The sequence below is a fragment of the Octopus bimaculoides genome, chromosome 26, assembly GCF_046866305.1.
Source record: "Octopus bimaculoides isolate indiv1 chromosome 26, ASM4686630v1, whole genome shotgun sequence".
NCBI lineage: Eukaryota > Metazoa > Mollusca > Cephalopoda > Octopoda > Octopodidae > Octopus > Octopus bimaculoides.
The window spans coordinates 3142388-3163679 of NC_142953.1; the positions used below are offsets into that span (position 1 = coordinate 3142388).

The following is a 21292-nucleotide window of genomic DNA, read 5'->3' on the forward strand; positions in this document are numbered from 1 at the left end:
ACCCATTGACAGGTCTTGCTTTTAATCCACCTGGATGTCCAGACACCCTCTTCACAAGAGCAAACAAGAGAGAGAGAGAGAGAGAGAGAAGACGCTCCTGCCTTCTTCTTTTTCCTCCTCCTCCTCCTCTTCCCCTTTTTCTTCTGCCTGTTACTGATCCCTCTACCATGGACTTCTGACAGGACAGCAACAAAGATATCTTGTTGATCCTGGCAGTAGCCATTTAACCCTTTTGTTACCATATTTCTGTTGTTGAGATGCTTTGTGTTTCTTTCAATTCATTTTAAACATAACAAAGAATTTAGTAAAATAACTTAGTTATCATTAAGCTAGTGTTAGGAACATGAATTGTGACTAAGGTTTGGTGGAAGATTTTTATTCAGAACTTTTGAAAGCAAGACATTTGTACTGCAGAACCAGAGGCGGTTTCAGCCGGGTTTGGTATCAAAAGGGTTAATTTGTAGATTTTGTTTCATATAGTTGTTTGGCTTGTCAGAAATAGCAGCCAAGTCTTGTGCAAATTGAAGACACATTTGACTGACTGTTTTTAACCCTTTGACAATTGGTGTTGGTCTGTTTACATCCCTGGCCGGCTCCTGTCAAACCATCCAACCCATGCCAGCATGGAAGGTGGTTGTTAAATGGTGATGATGACTTACTTAGCAGTTTGGCCACTAAAGACAGTTAGAAGAATAAGTAAAACTTAAAACTGAGCAGGGGGTCAATCTGGTCAACTAAACCCATCAAGGTGTTGCCCCAGCATAGCCACAGACCAAAGACTGAACTGACCTTGCAATGACCACCACTCTTTAACACCACCACCACCACCATCGTCACCACCACCACCACCACCGCCTTCACTATCAACACCGTTTATTTTAATAAAGTTCCTTTTCAATAAAGCTAACAGGAACCGAACCGAACTGAACCGAACCGTTCCATGAAATAAATGTCCTCCGCCTCAACTACTATTCCCACCTCTTACCCGTTCTCTCTCTCCTTCTCTTTCACTTTATCTCTCTTTTCCTCCGTCTCTTCCTCTCTCTTTCTCTTTCCTCCTCTCTTCCTCTCTCTCTCTCTCTCTCTCCCTATCTTCCTTCTCGCTCATTGGCTGTTTGTTCCTCTTCCAACTCTCAAACCCCTCCTTCTCTATCTTACCTTTACTCCTCTCCCTCTCTCTTTCTGGTTATTTCTCAAATACCTCCTCCTCTGTATATGTAGTCCCTCATTATCTAAATCCATACCTCCTCCTTCACCTCCTCATTAACCCTAATATTATTGTCATCTCTCTCTCTCTTTTCTTCCCCCTCTCTCTTCAAACTTCTGTCTCTTACTTTCCCTATCTTAATATCTCTCTCTTTCTTGTTCTGCTCTCTCTCTCTCTTTCATTTTGGTTCTGCTCTCTCTCTTTCTCTAATTTTGGTTCCGCTCTCTATGGTTCCATTCTCTCTCTCTTTCTGGTTCCGCTCTCTCTCTCTCTCTCTCTCTCTCTCTCTCTCTCTCTCTCTCTCTCTCTTTCATCTTCGTTCCATTCTCTCTCTCTTTCTTGTTTCGCTCTCTCTCTCTCTCTCTCTTTCTGGTTCTGCTCTGTCTGTCTGTCTCTTTCTGTTTACGCTCTGTCTCTCCTGGTTCCGCTCTCTCTCTCTCTCTCTCTTCTTCTTCTTCCCTTTATCATCACACTTTCATTTCTCAATTCTCCTCTGTCATTAGCTTTCTCTTTCTCTTTCTCCGGTTCCCCCTATCTCTTCAAACGTTTGTCTCTCACTTCCCCCCCTCATTATCTCTCTCTCTCTCTCGCACACTCTCTACTTCTCTCTCTTCACCAGATTCTCTTTCACTTTCTCTATTACATGTAACAGAATCCAACATACAACAGGAAGAGAAGCAACACGACCTTGTAACATCCAAACGCAGTCTCTGTATGTGTCGTGTGTGTATATATATATATATATATATATATATATATATATATATATATATATATATACATACACGTGTGTGTCTATGTACATGTTCTTTATTATAAGTGTGTGTGAGTGTGTATATATGTATGTGTTAGTGTGAATAAACGTGTGTATTTAAAATACAGGCATCATTTTTACATGCGTTTTTCTGCGTGTGTGCGTGTGTGTATGAATGTATTTCTGTGTGAATGTATGCGCGCGCATGTGTATATATTTATGTGACTCCGTGCGTGTGTGACTTTGTTGTGTGTGAAATGTGTGTGCAGTGTGCATGTGTAAGTTTAGCATCTGCAGTTTCCTTAGATTAACAAAAGTGGCACCACCGCCTCCCCCCCTCCACGCGGACAGCGCAAACTTTACTACTACTACTACTACTACTCTCACTGTTACGACCGCCCCCACCCTCTCTATCATCGCTGTTACTAATTAACAACAATGCCACTACTTATCACTCTTACTAACGCCTATACCACATCAGATATACCCCCCCCCCCCCCCCGCACTCCACTACTACTCTATCAACTCTACACCACCACCACCACCACAACCACCACGCCCCATCAGCCACTTCTACCTAAAATTTCAGATTCAGTTACTGCCTCTCACTACTACCCCTATCCTTTTTACCAGCAGATGGTAGTGGTAGTGGCGATGGTGGTGGTGGTTGGTGAGGGCGTAAGCGCTATCACCACAGTCTGTCACAACCAATTTTATCCTATCCTCTGTCACCACCCGCATCACCGCTATCGCTGTCAACAACATCACCACTACTCTCACCCCCCACACCACCACATAGCCATCACTAATAAGCCTCTTTGACTAAACAATTCCAGAGACTCAATTTGTAATTCGTACTTTTATCTCTTATTTGCTTTAATCATTTGACTTTAGCCATTACTTATTAGTTCAGTGGTTCTCAACTGGAGTCCATGTAAGATTTTGGCAGGGTCCACGTAGCAAAATAGTAAATTTTAATGGCCCTGAAAACGTGTTGCTTTATATTGTATGTATTACAAGAAACAGCTAGGATCCTTTCTCGAACGTTTTACCTGATTCAACCTACGCAAGTTAATGTAAGAAAAGCATAGAAAGAATGTTTGAAAGACGTATCTATAAAACTAGTTTTTAAACATCAAATAGCTCTGGGGACCACCAGAATAAAATGGGAATCAAAGGGGTCTGTAGATGAAAAATGGTTGAGAACCTGAAGAAATTTTGGTTTAGATGTAGCTATTGGTATGTATTACCAGAAACAGTTGGGTTTCTTTCTCTAACATTTTACATAAGTTTAACCTACACAAGTTAATGTGTGAATAACAATATGGGGATTTTTGAAAGGAATTTCTAGAAAACTAGTTTTTAAACATCGAATAGATATGGGGGTCAACCAGAATAAAATAGTAATCAAAGGGGTTCATAGATAAAAAAAAAAAAAGGTTGAAATTTCAATGACGTAATTGTTTATTTTAAAAACAACATGTAACATAAGTATGAGAGGCCAGATCTGATCAGTTTGAACATAAAAACAGAATATTTGGACTAAATGTGGCTGATTTAATTTTTTAGCATACAGGCTTATTTTATTCAAATTATTTTCAATGAATCATGAATTATCTCATAGCTTTGAGATTTCAACGACATGATTGTCTATTTTTAGAAAGACATTGTAAGGTAGGTGTGAGTGGCTGGATCTGACCAGTTTGAACATAAACCAGGTAGAACATTTAGACTGGATATGGCCAGTTTAAATGCCAAGGGCTTAAAGGGACTTTTGAACAGGCCTGTATGATTCTAAACTATTGTATATTTACTGTGGAGTGCTCATGTTCAAAGGAATATTTGACATGAAAGTTGATATGTCACAGAGTCTATGTGATATAAAGGCAATTATCTGGAGTTATCTGCAACAAGAATAACGGACATCTGACTTAGCTCTTTATGAGGTTCTCTCGTTTCATGTAAATTTCTGTTTTGTTCATGTTTCTGCACAAAAATTCTGTTTTCATACTACTCCTTCTCCAAGTAAACGGCATGTCTTCTTTTCAAATCTACTTTACCCCGTCACTAAAATATGCAGTAATGTAATCCAAATTTATTTACACACACAAACACACACACATCTATAACCTTTTACTCGTTTCAGTCATTAGACAGCAGCCAAGCTGGGGCAGTTTTAGTTGAATGACTCGACCCCGGTACTTATATATATATATATATATATATATATATATATATATATATATATATACTTTTTGTTAAGCCTGGTATGTATTCTGTCGGTCGCTTTTGCTGAACTGCTAGGTTACAGATATGTAAACACATCAATACTAGTTGTCTAGCAGTAGTGGGGGACAAACACGAACACACAGGCAAACACACACACACATTGGACTCCTGTCTTCGCCACCATAGCCCCATCACCACCACCACCATCTGCAACACCAAAACAATGTCCTGGCTGGTAAATAAGACAATCGATCCATTTCAGTTTGTCCAGAAAATATTTGCTGTTCCCAAGGAAGCAGTTGCCCCCCCACCATCTACGTCATAACACAATGTATGTGTGTGTGTGGTGTGTATGTGTATGTATGTTTGTGGTATGTATGTGTGTATGTGTGAGTGTGTGTATGCTCGTGTCTATGTGTATCTGTATGTATGTGTGTGTGGTGTGTATCTGTATGTGTATGAGTGTATATATATATATATACACACATATAATATATATATATATATATATATATATATATATATATATATATATACATGTATATATATGGGGAATATACTCTGCTTGTGAAAACCTGTTGAAGCAAGTGAAATCGTTGTCATGGCCGATGCCAATGCCACCTCATTGGCACCCATGCTGGTGGCATGTAAAAGGACACCATTCGAATGTGGCTGATGCCAGTGCCGCTGAACTGGCACCCATGTAAAAAACACCTACTACACTCTCAAAGTGGTTGGCATTTGGAAAGGCATCCAGCTGTAGAAACATTGCCAGGTCAGATTGGAGCCTGGTGCAGCCTCCTGGCTTGCCAGCCCTCAGTCAAACCATCCAACCCATGCCAGCATGGAAAACAGACATTAAATGACAACGATGATGATGATGATGATGATATATATATATATATTATTATGATTGACCGTTGACTGAACACTATTCAATTTTTTTTCTCCGTGTTTTTCTCCTTGTCTCCGTATTCTTTCTGTTGAAGAGCGTAGCTCGAAACGTCAAAAACTTTCCGTATTCCCGAGCGTCATACTAATACATCCTTTTGTTATTTACACCACCTGTCCTCGTCTGTTGTTGTTTTTTCGCACATTCTCCCATATATATATATACGACGGCCTTCTTTCAGTTTCCATCTCTGAAATCCACTCACAAAGCTTTGGTCAGCCTGAAGTTATAGCAGAAGACACTTGCCCAAGGTGCTGTGCCATGCCATGGGACTGAACCTGGAACCATGCGGTTAAGAACCAAACTTCTTACTGCAAAGCCACACATCCCTCCACACCAGCCCCTTCTACACCCGTCTCTTCTTTATCCACCGACCCCACTCCTGCCTGCTTGAAATGTGTGCTTGATTCCTGCAACTAGCTTTCACCTATTTAAATAAATATAAACTAGACTAGCCCAGACAATGTGTCTAATTGCCTGTCTTTCTACATGTGTGTGTGTGTGTGTGTGTGTGTGTAATTGTATGCTTGTATGTCTGTGCGCTTGTGCAGATATAAGTTTGCATGTACATGCAGGTACGTTTATCTGTATGTGTGTATATATGTTTGTATGTATGTGTATTTATGTGCATGCGTCTATGCATGTTTGTATGTCGTACATGTCTGTTTGTGTGTATGTACATGCATAAGCCAGGATATGTTTATCTGTATGTGTATGTGTGTATATGTGTGTGTGTATCTTTGTATGTACGTGCAAGAGTGTGTCTGCGTGTGTGTGTGTGTGTGTGTGTGTGTGTGTGTGTGCTATGCATATAACTGTACACATGTGCACATGTATATGTAATTGTGTGTATACATATTTGAAAGTCTTCATGAATTTATATATATATATATATGACAGTCTGTTAAAGACTGTCATACCGGCCATGACGAAGGGAAATAGCCCTGAAACTCGAGTCGCCTTTATATATATATATTTATATTTATATATTTATATATTTGATCCTTTATATTGAACACTCAATATTTCATCTACATTCAATACTTTATTTCATGGTGCCATCCATTTTTGTTTTATTTTATATTATATATTGTATATTATATTATATATTGTATATTCCATATTCTATACCCCACATTGGTTCTGCAGGAATGTAAATAAAACATGAAAGGCAGACAGTGTTGGAACTCTTTTAAGCAAAATAATATATTCCTCTATACACAATCATACAAAAAAATCCACCTTTTTTTGTATTTATTTTTACTCGCATATATATATATATATATATATATATATATATATATATATATATATATATATATATATATATATATATATATATATACGATGGTCTTCTCTCAGTTTCTGTCTACCAAATCCACTCACAAGGCTTTGGTCGGCCCGAAGCTATAGCAGAAGACACTAGCCCAAGGTGCCACACAGTGGGACTGAACCTGGAACCAGGTGTTTGATAAGCAAGCTACTTACCACACAGCCACTCTTGTGCCTACATATGTGTGTCTGCATGTGTGTGTATGTGTGCATGTATGTGTGTGTGAGCTATTTTTATGCATACGAATCTGCGTGCTTCTATGTATCTATACATGTGTGTGCAAGTATGTTTGCATGTATATATATATATATATATACACATATGTGCATGACTATGCTTGTGTGGATGCATGTGTGTGTGTGTCTGTGTGTCACTGTGACCTCTAGAACCATGCTGTCATTGTTATTTGTGATAATTGAGTAACAAGTTTTAGAAAGTCTTTGTGACATATTTCACTTCACACACACACATACATCCATACACACACATACATACACGCATGCACACACATATACACACGTTCACACACACACACATCTGCTGGATCAGAGTTAACATAGAACTGAACAATAGGTTACACATACGCATACACACACACACACACACAAAATTATATACTTATATACACATATATTTATGCATATATATACACACACACCTTCATACAGGGGTCTTTGTCTTGCAAGTGACTTGGTGACCCCGACAGTGCTGGTGCCATGAGAAAAGCACCCAGTACACTCTATAAAGTGGTTGGCTTTAGGAAGGATACCCAGTCACACAAATTATGCCAAACAGACAATAGAGCTTGGTATAGCCCTCTGGCTTGTCAGTTTTTGTCAAATTCTCCACCTCATGATGATAATAATGATGATGATGGTGATGATGGTGTGTGTGTGTTTGTAATCTGTGCTTGTCCCCCACCAACGCGTAACAATCGTTGTTAATTTTGCTTATGTTCCACGTAACTTAGCAGATCAACAAAAGGTAACCAATAGAATAAATGTCAGGTTTAAAAAAAAAATGAACCACTGGGGTCGATTTGTTCAGGTGAACCCTTCAAGTTAGTGCCCCAGCATGGCCGCAGTGCAGTGGCAGAAACAAGTAAAAGATAAATGTTTAATTTTGAATAGGTAGGGAGACTAGCAATTCCAGTTGAAGAATGTCTCTCAAAAACTCGTCTTCGAACCCAAAATTTCGGTCTAACACCAAAATCATTTAGTTTTCAGAATGTTCAAATGTCACATTACCACTAAAAGAAAAAAAAAAGACAAAGAATACAGCGAAAACAGAGAAAAAAAAGTCGAACACCCGCCTTAAAAAAAAAAAAAAAATCCCTTTACTGGGTCAGCTGAGCATTTTGCGCATGCGTAGTAGATGACCTGCACTCGCAGTTACATACGCACAAACGCTCTCTCTCTCTGTCTTTAACTATCTTTCTTTCAGCTACCTCTCTGTCACAATATATCTATTGACACTTTCTCTCTATATATGTATCAGTGTTTCTACCTCTCAAGCTTTCTCACTCCCTCTCTGCGTATACATGCATCTTTCTACTTCTCAGGTTTTTCACTTTACCTTCACTCTTTCGCTCTCTCTCTCTCTCTCTCTATATATATATATGTATTAGTCTCCGTACCTTTCAGGCTTTCTCTCTATATATATGTATATGTCTTTCTACCTCTTAGGCTTTCTCTCTCTCTATATATATGTATGCATTAGTCTCCATACCGTTCAGGCTTTCTCTCTCTCTATATATGTTTCTACCTCTTAGGCTTTCCCTCTCGCTATATACGTATGTCTTTCTCCCTCTAACCCTCTCTTTCTCTTCACTCTTTTTCTCTCTATATACATCTTCCTACCTCTCACGCTTTCTCTCTTTTCGCTCTGTTACAAACCAAGTCGCGAAACAGAACGAGCTTGTTCATGCTATTTAGTCCTCAAATAGACCCCGATTGAACTGATAATAATCAAAACATTAAGGCCATTAATCCCGTTATTTTCTCTTTTCAACGACATAGTGTATATAGGACTAGATTATCCAATGTGTTCTTCGCTTTATAAAACGACAGAGTGTAATTTTTGAGAAAGATTAGGTTTTTTTTAATGTCTAACAGGTCGAAGCACTACTTAGAGGCGACCTGGTTGGCTTCGTACGTACGACTGAGTGACATGGAAAGATGGAGACAATTTCGTTGCAAGCACAAGCCATTGAATGAGTAAGTATACGGTGGTTGGTGAGGGTTGGATGACGGAGAGAGTAAGAATATAGTGAGAGGGGGAGAGAGGAATGGTGGGAAAGATAGCGAGGTGGTAAACGGATGAGGAGATGGGAGGATAAGGCGGAAGAAGGGGAGGGAGAGGAAGAGGAAAATAAAGAAGAGTAAGGGAGGAGGAGGAACGAAGTACGTCACTTCCTTCCTGTGTCGTTCGACAGCAGCGGAGGGTAGAAGTGTGAAGGAGACAGAGTAGGATAGATAGCGAGAGAGAGAGAGAATAAGAGAAAGGGTCAAAGGAGAGGGTTTGACCCGAGCAAAAAAAAAAAGTGTAATACGTGTAAAACAACTTGCTGTTGAACGAATATGAAAAAAAAAAAAAAAAAATACGCGCTCCGCAAACGGAGGTGGAGGGGAGAGGACTTGGAACATTCACATCGTGAATGTTCCAAGTCGTCTCACCACAGCCCCCCCCCATTTTTTTTTTTAATAGTGTAATAAGTGTACAATATGTAGTAAACGAATATGTAAAAAAAAAATACGTGCTCATGAACGGGGGTGGGAGAGAGGTCTCGGAAAATTCACATCATCAGACCTTGACCTTTAAACTCCAGTGTTTGACCCAAGCAAAATAAAAGAATTAAGAGTATTTGTTAGGCTATTGGATAGGGATAGCATAGCATGGCCTCACTTTAAACTGATTGGTGACACAGGCTACAAATTTGTGATCTGCTCAGTCGATTTAGATAGGACCCACAGACAGGGACCCAGTTACTGGAAGTTGAATGTGTCCTTACTAGCATAAAAAAGTCTACAGGGACCAGATTAGGGAACTCCAGTTAAGTGGCAGTTCTAGTTTGCCCTGAAGAAAATAGAATCAGTAGCATTCAGTGAAGAGTTAGCAATAGAAAGAAATAGATTGGAGGGGGAAGTGGTTAGCAAAGTAGAAGTGGCAGTTAGTAAAGGCATCACAACAGACATGTTTAGCAGCAGGAATGGCACTTGACCATTTCTTCAAGGTGAATCATGAAGGCTTTGTTGTCAGAGCTAAGGCCTGTGTACTCAGACATGAAGGAATTAAAACCATCCGATGGGCCTGGACAGTGGAGACATGGCAACAAAACCACAATCAGTCTTCGATGCACTGGGAAGGACGGGCACGTGCTACTGAGTTGTCTTAAAGCCTTTTGTTACCATATTTCTGTTGAGATGCTCTGTGTTTCTTTGAATTAATTTTGAATATAACAAAGAATTTAGTAAAATAACTTCGTTATCATTAAGCTAGTGTTAGGAACATAAACTGTGACCAAGGATTGGTGGAAGATTTTAATTCAGAACTTTTGAAAACAAAACACTTGTGTTACAGAGCCAGAGGCGGTTTCAGTCCGGTTGGTATCAAAAGGGTTAAGGTGGTGCTCCAGAATGGCTGCAATCAAATGATTGAAACTAGTAAAAGAATAAAAGAATGCCATCTATTTTTACGGTTTCACACATCAGTAACTTTTCATATCATCATCATCATCATAATCATACCAATGATTTTTACAATTTCATGCGTCAGTGACTTTTTGTGTCCTTGTCATCATCATGATCATGTATATAGCAACTATTTTCACAGTTTCACGCATCAGTGCCTTTTTGTGTCTCCACAGTATTTCTTTAAGAATCACAAAAATCTGACAATGAAAAGATTTTAAAAATACTTTTTCCACCTTGATACAGGGTTGGTCCAGGAGCATCTGACACGCTCTACTAAACACTGCTCTTCACACCCTACTAAGCACTGTTTGTCACAATTCCACCTTGGTAAGGAACTACTCACCCCTTTAGACTATAAACTGGCCACCACCACCACCACCCTATTATCAAAGTAGAAGTTGTGTGTGTATATATGGCATGACTGTGGGGTAAGAAACTTGCTTCCAAACCACATGGTTCCAGGTTCAGTCCCACTGCATGGCACGTTGTGCCAGTGTCTCCTAGTCTCAGAGGTACCAAACCATTATTCTTTTATTCTTTTACTAGTTTCACTAATTTGACTGCAGCCATACTGGAGCACCGCCTTTAGTCAAACAAACTGACCCCAGGACTTATTCTTTGTAAGCCTAGTACTTATTCGATTGGTTCCGTTTTGCCGAACTGCTAAGTTACGGGGATATAAATACACCAACATCGGTTGTCAAGTGATGATGGGGGGACAAACACAGACACACAAACACACACATACATACATATGATGTGCTTCTTTCAGTTTCCGTCTACCGAATCCACTCACAAGGCTTTGGTTGGCCCGAGGCTATAGTAGAAGGCACTTGCCCAAGGTGCAATGCAGTGAGACTGAACCCGGAACCATGTGGTTGGGAAGCAAGCTTCTTATTTCTTTATTGGCCCGAGGCTTTATTGAAAAAGACACTTGCCCAAGGTGCCATGCAGTGGAACAGAACCTGGAACTATGTGGTTGAGAAGCAAACTTCTTACCACACAGCCATACCTGTGCCCAATATATGTATGCATGTAATAAAAATTACCATATAGAATTTGTCTGACCCAACATTCCATAGATAAAATCAGTCAGTGAAATGGAGAAAGTCTGAGAGAGAGAGAGAGAGGGGGGGGGGGAGGGAGAGAGAAAGAGGGAGGACTTACTTTTCTTTGTTTTTACCAATTCTATATTTGGCTCTGTTAATGTCACACACGCTTACACACACACACATACATATTCATGTGTGTGTGTATACTGACATACAGACAGAGGCAGTCACTGACAAAAGAACCTTGTCATTTTCTTACAAGAAGTATTCAAGGAAATAATCGTTCCATAGAGAAAGCCATTGGATGTCTTATATATATATATATATATATATATATATAGACCCCACACATACAAATATATATATATATATATATATATATATATATACATACAAACAAAAACAAACACACATATATGCATGTATATGAAAATATGCACACACATACATATATATATATATATGTACACATAAATACATATATATATATGTACATACATTCATACACACATATATATATAGAGAGAAAGAGGAATATTATAAGTTGTGAATTACAACACGAGTATGTGTGTGTATGTATATTTATATATGTGTGTGTGTATATATATATAAATATATATACATATATATATGTATGTGTGTGCATATGTATATATATATATATATATATATATATATGTATATAAAATTACATTTCGTACAACAAACAGAGTTTTTAGTTAGCTCCACCCCAAGCAAGAAATAAGTAAATAAATAATTAAAAACAAAAAATCAAAAACAAAACTCATGTTGCAGCTTTTATGATTTCATTGTAAACAAGTCGCAGAAGAGAGGGCGTTGCCAAACACAGCAAAAGGTCATTTCCTGTTCCAGGGAACTCCAGTGAAACATGTACAACCGCATAAGAAAGTGCACCTGCACATGTGTTTGCAAAACATCATAGATATCAGTTGTTGCGGTAGTGAATGCATGTGGCTTAATGGTTAGGGTGTTTAGGTCAGGACTGTAAGGCTGTGAGTTCCATCCCAGGCAGCACATTGTGCCGTTTATTTCTCCGTTGTTCCAGTCCTCTCGGCTGGCAAAAACGAGTTGTACCTGTGTGGAACCTTGCTTTAGCCCTACCTGAGATTCGAAACTGAATCTGTAAATTCTCCCTGGTCATACAACCTATTGTTCTGTCAGGGATAAACGCTGATCTATAAAGAAGTCCCAGACAAAGTGTGAACCACAGCAGCATTTGTATGAAGATCTTGTGAGTTTTGAGTGAGGTGAGATGGCACAAAATGATTGGGAATCAAGAGATCCTCAAACCCTAAACATAATCGCCTTGGGCCCTTGGGCTCATAGGGCCAGTTATCCAGAATCAAGATCTCGATACTTCCTCTGAATGGTACTCCAGTCCATTGCCAGGTTAGTAATTTATAGCTGAGTGGACATTGAGCAAACATTATCATTGTTTAACATCCACTTTCCATGCTGGTTTAGGTTGGATGGTTTGACATGGAGCGTGCCAGACTCTTAACTGTCTGTTGTGGCATGGCTTCTACAGCTGGATGACAAGTAAAAGACACTCAGTAAAGTGGTTGGCATTAGGAAGGGCATCTGGCCATAGAAACCATGCCAAAACAGACTGGAGCCTGGTGCAGCTCTCTAAGAGCGTCTTGCAGATTTTTACAGCCCCAGATATCGTGATCATTTGTAACATGAATTAAGGTTTAGCGTTCTCTCCCCAAGATCCCAAGTTCAGCCATACTTTGCTCCAGTTGGGTTGATATGTATCCTGTAACATATCCTGTTGATATGTATCCAGTAACAAAGGGTATGAAGCTGAAAGCGTTTCTCGGGTACTGGAATTGCAAATTCCTTATCAATGGTTCGTAGATGTTCTCTTGTATTTTTCTATCATGTATGTATATATGTATGTACAGTCATAGCCAAAAGTTTGGAACATAGGTCTGAAAATTAAAATTTTTATATTAAATGTCCAAAAACATACGTTGTATATATTTGAATCGAATTGTACTTGGGCATAACAATTTTAATTTTCAAAAAACTGCCCCAAACTTTTGGCCACGACTATGTATGTGTGTATGTATGTATACATACCATAACCCTAGCCCTAATACATGTATTGTTTAATATATATGTGTGTGTGCATTCAGCCAGTCAGTTAACCAGACAGACAGAAAGGAGAGGAAGACAAAATGACAGACTCTAAAATAGTGAGGGGGGGGGGGCTTTTCAAAGCGAAGAAAGGAAGGAAGGTGTTGGCTGATGATGACGACGATGACGATGGTGATGACAAAGACGGCGTTGGCGGTGGTGAAAGCCACTTAGATAATCCATCACCACCATCTGGCCTCTCCACCTCTACTCGTCATCGCCACCACTAGCATATAAATAATGGCAATCTTTCGTTTCAAATATGTGTTGTATGAAACTTCTGCTAACGAAGCCTGGTTTTCTGTTCAGGAATCTCTTTCGATGAAGTTATGCTGTGATGTAGAAAGTTTTTGTCATGACATGAATATTTACTGTGTAAAGAAAATACTTTAGCTGTAGTAGTAGTAGTAGTGGTAGTAGTAGTAGTTGTAGTAGTAGTAGTAGTTGTAACAGTAATAGTAGTAGCAGCTGTGGTGGTGGTGGTAGTGGTGGTAGTAGTAGTTGTTTAGCCCAAAGTCAGTTTGTGTTCGAGCAGACCTTTGGTCAAACGAAGCGTTCCAGCTATGACCATCCACTCTACTATTTACTATCAATACTAATGTGGGCAGGAATACATTCATCCAAGAATCGCTTTTGTTTCATTTTAGCTTTTAAAGGCAGCGAGGTGTGATTCGATGGGGGATTTTGCCGTTATTTCTAGCAAATAAAGCATCTACGTAGAGCAAGGGATCTGGGAACTTTTACAACTAATTATATATTCATTTACGCCGACGTTACCTCCTCCTTGATTTGAAAGGAAGAAAATCATAGATTCTTTGAATTTAAAAAAAAAGAAGTCTATTGATTCTACTTATATGGAGATTAGGATTGTAAATATAAAAAGAATAAAACAAATGCGATAAGATAAATTAATATCCTCATTATGAAAGAAAAAGATTTTTCTAGAAACCTTTTCATTTCAGGTTTTGGAGAACTGATATTGTGGCAGTCCTGTAGAGGACGACGTTACTGTTGTTTTAACCCCAGGAAAACATCTTTTCCAGCTGGCTATCGACACAGTTTGTGTCCGTATAGCATTTGCAAGGGAGGTCATCGCTCCCATCTCTAGCCTTACTACGTTTCTGGCTGTTATTCGTCGTCAGTGTGAGACAACCACAAGCTAGTGACGAAAGCTCTCTCCACTTGCAAATGCTACATATTTTTTAAGCGACTCACACATCACTGAACTTGTATAGAGACAAAAACAACTTGTTTTAAATCTCTGAGCCAGAGATATACAGTAGAAGTACCGGATAGTAAGGTTTATATGCCAACAGAATGTGGCAGTCCTGTAAAGGACGATGTTACTGTTGTTTCAGCCCCAGAAAAACATCTTTTCCAGCTGGCTATCGACACAGTTTGTGTCCGTATAGCATTTGCAAGGGAGGACTTAATATTCCTTTAAAAATTCCGACTGGATGTGAATATAATTATAAAAGAAGAACAAGACATTTAAAAGAATGAAAGGCAAAGTCTACCTTCGGCAGAATTTGAACTCAGAACGTAAGGGTTTGTAATTTCAGTGATTCCCCGGAAAGGAAAGGCAGAGATTTGAACTGAGGACATAAAATTCCGACGCTAGTTCATTGATACTGAACTTCACCACCACTACTACAGATTGGCCAAGTCTCACGATTTTACTCATAATCTTTCGCTCTCACGTTTTTACAAGTAATTTCTCACGCTTTCTCCTATGAGAAAGTCCAAAAATAAAAAGAAAAGTTTTAGAACGTCTAAAGACTTATGACAGTCACAAGATGCATTTAAAAAAGGCTACTTCGCAGATCACTCTGCACGGGGAAGCGGTGGCGTCTACATTTCGCATCATCGTACCGTTGGGAAATTTTTATTACGTGCAACGGCCCGCGATTGCGGTGGATGAAGATTATGTGCTGGCAAGGAGTTTTAGGCCCCGAGCCTACTCTTTCGCGGTATAGAGGATAGAAATTGCTAGAATTACATTTCGTTCTACAGTGTCAACTGACACCGCATCCCAATTGCGCTTACACTAAAACCAATTCTTCTAGGGAAATTCGAGGGTGTCTTAACTACCTTTTCTAGCTTCAGATTCGAATTCTCACGACTTTTGGCAAATCAGCGCCACTATCAACAACACTACCACCAACACCTGAGCAGTTGTTTAAGAATCCAGGAGGAGGGGTTTTTTTTTACAGGAAAAAATATGCTTTGAAGATGATGTGGCTGCTATTTCTAACAGATGGACACTACCACATTCAGGCTCCCCTCACCGGTAGATGAAGCGATTTGTTTTTGCCGCTTATAGCCCCAGGCAAGCCGCCATCACGTAGACATGATCAAAGACGTTCCAGCCTTGACCATCATGTCTTTTTCTAAAATTTACGATAACGTTGTCTGTGTAATATTTTGTTGTTTATCTTGAAGACAGTAGAATGTGGCTGGGAGCGATTTGGCTGCTATTTTTTTTTTAGCATATGGAGATTCCTATATATAGCTTTCGTTCGCCGGCTCGAATTAGTTATTGTTTAAGCCCTATGGCAGCTCCGATAGAGCGAACCTATGATCGGTGGTAAAATTTGCTCGAGTCATAGTACTTTGGACTATATTAACTAACGTGTCGTTTTTCTTAAATGTTAGAGTGTGATTTGAGAGAGACATAACTGCTATTTTTAGTGGCCAAGAAGGGGGGGGGTCTTCCTTGTCAGCTTACTGTTCAATTCCGCATAAATCACTTCCGGTCTTGCTCAGCAGTTAATGGCAGAATTTTAAAAAGAAATAAAAAAAGAATGAGTGATGCGAAGATGATGACAGAATACGAAAGTTCTAGAAGTCGGAAGGAGAGGAAACGGAAAGTGGTAGAAATTTTAAACGAGGACTAGAGAGGGAGAAAGATTAAGTGAGAGGTACAGAGAAAGAGATAAGAACGTGTTAGAGATTATGAGTGAGAAAGAGAATGGTAGGAGTAAAGGGAGAAAGTATATGATAAATAAAGAGAGGTACAAAGAAGAGGAAAAGGTAGAGGGCTGAGAAGAAAGTGTGATAGATGAGGCAAAAGAGAGAGGGGGTGAAGAAATTGCTAGAAGCTCCCTATATTACAAAAGGGGCGAGAAGACAAAAGAATAAATTGAGAGAACGAGGAAATGAATGAAAGAAAAGAGGATGTAAATAGGAAATGAAAGTTCGAGGAAAGGGCAGAGATGTGAGATATACAAGAAAGATAAGGAAGGTAAAGAGAGGAGGAAGAGAACACAGAAAGGAAGGAAAGAAAAGAAATAAGATGTGAGAGAGGAGGACAAGTGGGGAAGGAGAAAGAGTGTAAGTAAAGAGAGAGTGAGAGGAGAGATGGTGTAATGAAAGAAGAGGGGAGCGAGGAAGAGAACACAGAATGGAAGGAAGGGAAGAAGAAAATGTGTGAAAAGAGGAAGAGAGAGTGGAGAAGTGAGGAAAGAGAGTGAGAGAGAGAGAGAACAAGGAAGAGAACACAGAACGGAATAAAGAGAAAGGAGAAAGTGAGGGAGGAGAGATTAAAGAACGAATAAGATAAAAGTGAGGGAGGAGAGAATAAGGAGAAGACGGAGGAGAGTGAGGGAAGAAAAGCTATAAATACAAGTGTGAGGGAAGAGAAATAGAATAGAGTGGGAGGTATGCTAAGCAGAGTGATATGGTGGAGGCCTCAAGTCTAGTTGGAAGACGCGCAGACGTTTAATGACTGACTCTCATATATATATATATATATATATATATATAGATATAGATATCTCAATCACATAACATAGAGCATCCATACTTCCGTTTGTACAGCTTCCTGCTTCTCTAGAGATCAACAGCAGACCAATGAGCCATTGGCATCACTACCTTTTTTTCCTAATAGATCCAGGGGAGAGGCACTGCTACAACATGCTAGAAATAGCAACTAGGTTCCCTCAAATCATGACTATGCCTTTTATCTTGTATTTATTTCGGTCTTTACTCTGCAGCCATGCTAGGACAAATCGACCCCCAGTACTTGTTTTAAAAGCCTGGAATATATACTATATCGGCATCTCTTTTTTGTCTGAATCGCTAAGTTACGGTTACATAAACAAACCAAAACGGGTTGTCAAGGATTTGGTAGAAGACAAAAGTTCACACACACACACACACACATAAATATATACATGTACATACGATGGGCTGCTTTCTGGTTTTGTCAACCAAATCTACTCGCAACGTTTCAGTTGGCTCAGAGCTATAATTAAAGACACTTGCCCAAGGTGCCACGCAGTGGGACCGAATCCAAAACCATGTCATTGGGAAACAAACGTTTTACACCACACAGTCACGCTTTCAGAGCTTTCTCAGCTGTTCGCATTGGTAACACATTTATAGAAATTTTGCGGCACATTGAGATTTATTGGTAATTAAATGTTATATATCAGGTGTCATTAGTCACATCTCAGATATATTTCACAAGTTTTGAAAACTGATCACATTCGAAGTAAAATGTAACAACGACCTCAAGTACAAACGGAGGGGACCAACCACATAAGAACGACATGCTAGAATTTAAAGTATGGTGTTTTGTCGTTTATAAAATTTACTATAAATCGAAAATTAAGACGGTTTAATTAGTCCAAGTAACCACAGGTTTTCTCATTGGCTCTTTAAAGTTGTATTCTTTATACGTGTGGAAGTGGCACTACCAAATGTCTACATTCTAAGATGGGCATACCTACTCACTTACGTTCACTACCAAATTTATTTCTTTCAGAAAAATTGATATTTTTTAACGAAATTTTCTGCAAATACTTTTCAGGTGGTGAAGAATACTATTATATCGGAATATTTAATGTGGAAAACAAAGTGGAAAAAAGCGTGTGTGTGCTCTCTTGTTGGCACATAAGAAATAGTACAATGACCTAACATCCCACTCATTAGTTAAAAATGCTTTCAGTCATTCGACTATGAAATTTTGTCGCTACGCCATCCAACTAACTAACCACCGATGATCGGTTATAAACATCTGAGAGTTCTATTTTTCCAGTTTGCATCGCCATATTCTAGAGAGGCCCTAAGCGAACAGGTTTTGGGGTCTTATGATACGCTGTAAAGCTCTGCGTTTTTATGAACGTGAAACCCAGGGTAATCCCATAAACTGGCCCTAAAAAACTTATATATTAAAGTACAAGTGAGGATATATAAACCTCAGAGGGATAGAAATATCCAAGATTAGACTGGTTGAGGTTATATATATAAAGAGAGAGAGAGAGATTTGTCAAGTCTTTATTGTATATAGTTCAGCTTGGCACTGTATTGATTGTGGAGTTTTATGTTTCAACATTCGGCTGCAGTTCTGTACTATTAAATCACTTGAAGAGCAATTAACAGCTTATTAAGATAGAGAGAGTGAAAGGTTGAGTATAAGTTAGAGAAGATGACTAAAGGAAGCGAGTATTAGAGGGGGGGATGAAAGTACACAACGTCGAACGGGAAGGAGGGCAATTTTGTTTTTTTCATATTTTTTAAATGACTATCGTTTTTAGTTCATGGTTGTTGGTCGTTTCACTTTATGTTTATTGAAGATAAAGGCATGAGCACCTCACAATCTCGTTCACTTTTAATTAAAATTTCTTTTCAAGCAAACAATGTACTTTAAAGTTGTTCTTATTCCTGGGCATATTTGGAAATATTTCTTCCCAGAATCTTAATTTCTGGTTGAAATACAAAATACAAAAAAAGACAAAAATAAAGGGAAAATTTTTAAAATCTTTTTTTTTCATTTTCGACCCTTAACATGATAAATTACAGTCTTCATTTGTACAAATCTCTACTCTCTATGTTTGTAACAATAACGCCAGATAAACTCTTGTGAGTTGGAAAAGAGATTTTCTGACGTTCAACTTCTTGTCCCTTTCATTTTGTTCGTATGTGACGTTGCATCGTTTGAGATCTACGAAATGGAGACTAAGTTCACTGTGTAAACAATTTGGCACTTTCTTTTTCATTATGTTGGCCGCCATTATGTGTACATACTATGAAAGTTTGCTATACGAAATATATTTACTAAAAAAAGACGAAAAATCTACAAGACATTATTATGCTGAATTGAAAGAAATATAAACCAAGAAACAGACTCAGGTAGGTAACTCATCCATCACTGAGCGTAACAAACTAATCAGTGAATAAGGTGGTAATTGTTTTAAATATATACAACTATAGAAGTATCTAATATAATATCCGGTAATCTTCCAGTTACGAGAGGTAAAAGAAATAAATAAAAATATTCAAGGGAAATAACTGAACGACTTACCAGTATTATCCGTACTACTTTTTCTCTAAAACAGCATGCAACGGAATTTTTTTTATAAAAGTTTAAAATGTTTTTTTCTTTTTCCAAAACGGAAAATAAGATGTGCAGCCGGTCTTCCACGAGGCATTTTCGATTTCTCATAAGAAACTGACATTCAATCACGTGATTTATTTATAAACACGGTGGTGCATCAGCATGGCCGCAGCTCTAAGCTGAAACTATATAAAAAAAAAAGTAGTACGGATAATACTGGTAAGACGTTCAGTTATTTCCCTTGTATTTTTACTTTTTTAACCTCTCGAAACTGGAAGATTACCATAATATCCTTTCTGCTAACGAGCGCAAGTCCTGAAATTGTAGTGGAAGAGGTTAGTGGATTACATCGACTCCAGTGCTCAACTGGTACTTAATTCATTGACCTCGAAAGGATGTAAGGCAAAGTTAACCTCTGCGGAATTTGAATTCAGAACGTAAAGACGAACGAAACACCGATGCTGGTATGTGTGTGTGTTTACGTCCCCGTAACTTAGCGGTTCGGCAAAAAGAGACCGATTGAATAAGTCCTGGGGTCGATTTGCTCGACTAAAGGCGGTGCTCCAGCATGGCCGCAGTCAAATGACTGAAACAAATAAAAGAGTAAGCATTTTGCCTGGTATGGATAACGATTCTGTCAGGCCGCCATCTTAGCATGTTAAATATTTCACCCATTGACTGCGAAATTAAATTTCATAGTTATTCCAGAAATGATGCTAAATATCTACAAATAAATAGAACTGATATTTTCTGCAGGTCACGTTGCCTTGATAAACTTGACATATCTCAACAGAAAAATGTTTCAAATATTATTATATTCCTCAACAAAAGAACAATTGGGATATTAATCTGCTTTCAGTTAAAGATAATGAAATTTGGAGTGGATATATCTGGTTTCCGCAGTAAAAGGGTTAATAATAAACATGGGTGTTTTTGCAACTTTGAAACTCGAAAGAAGATAAAAAGAATGGTTGTGATATTATAAAGCATAAGGCCTCATGCCTATCCTACAAAATGTTCACCACCTTCTCCCATGTGTGACAGCTTGGTGGATACAACCAGAGACTGTGGTTTATGATATAATGTGTATTAGTAATTCAACTGGTGATTCACCCTCATTTAATGTCTACTTTTTCCAAGCTTTGCATGGGTCATATACATTTTGTTGAGACAGATTTTTCCGTGGCTGGATGCTTTTCCTGTCACTTACTTTCACCTGTTTTCACGGTTGGCAAACTGGAAGAGTGTGGTCCAGCCACAGAAAACACTGCTCCAACATACATTCATCTGACCTCCATTGGACCATGGAGAAGTAAACGGAAAAGTACAACGACATCGACGATGATGATGATACGAACATTATCCAGTCTTTCCTTTGATTTGGATGGAGAAGACTTTTTGCTGCCGACAATGTATAAATGCTCCAATGTCAAACCTTCCTAATCTACTTAGCTGCAAAACAATAGTAACAGGAATTAAGTAACAACTAGCAAGGGCAACAATGATGTTGAGTTTTGTCACTTAAGATTTCCACACAAAGGGATGAATAATGTCAAGTGAAAGGATGAAA

At 38.7% G+C, this 21292-nt stretch overlaps 1 long non-coding RNA gene across 1 annotated transcript in view; it reads right to left on the reverse strand.

Moving 5' to 3' along the window:
- Positions 1-20066, reverse strand: part of LOC149130919 (uncharacterized) — a 65945-nt gene extending 45879 nt beyond the window's left edge. Inside the window, exon 1 of the long non-coding RNA XR_016238559.1 lies at positions 19690-20066. This is a non-coding gene — a long non-coding RNA (uncharacterized LOC149130919). The remainder of the gene's footprint in view (positions 1-19689) is intronic.
- Between the last annotated feature and the right edge of the window lie 1226 nt (positions 20067-21292).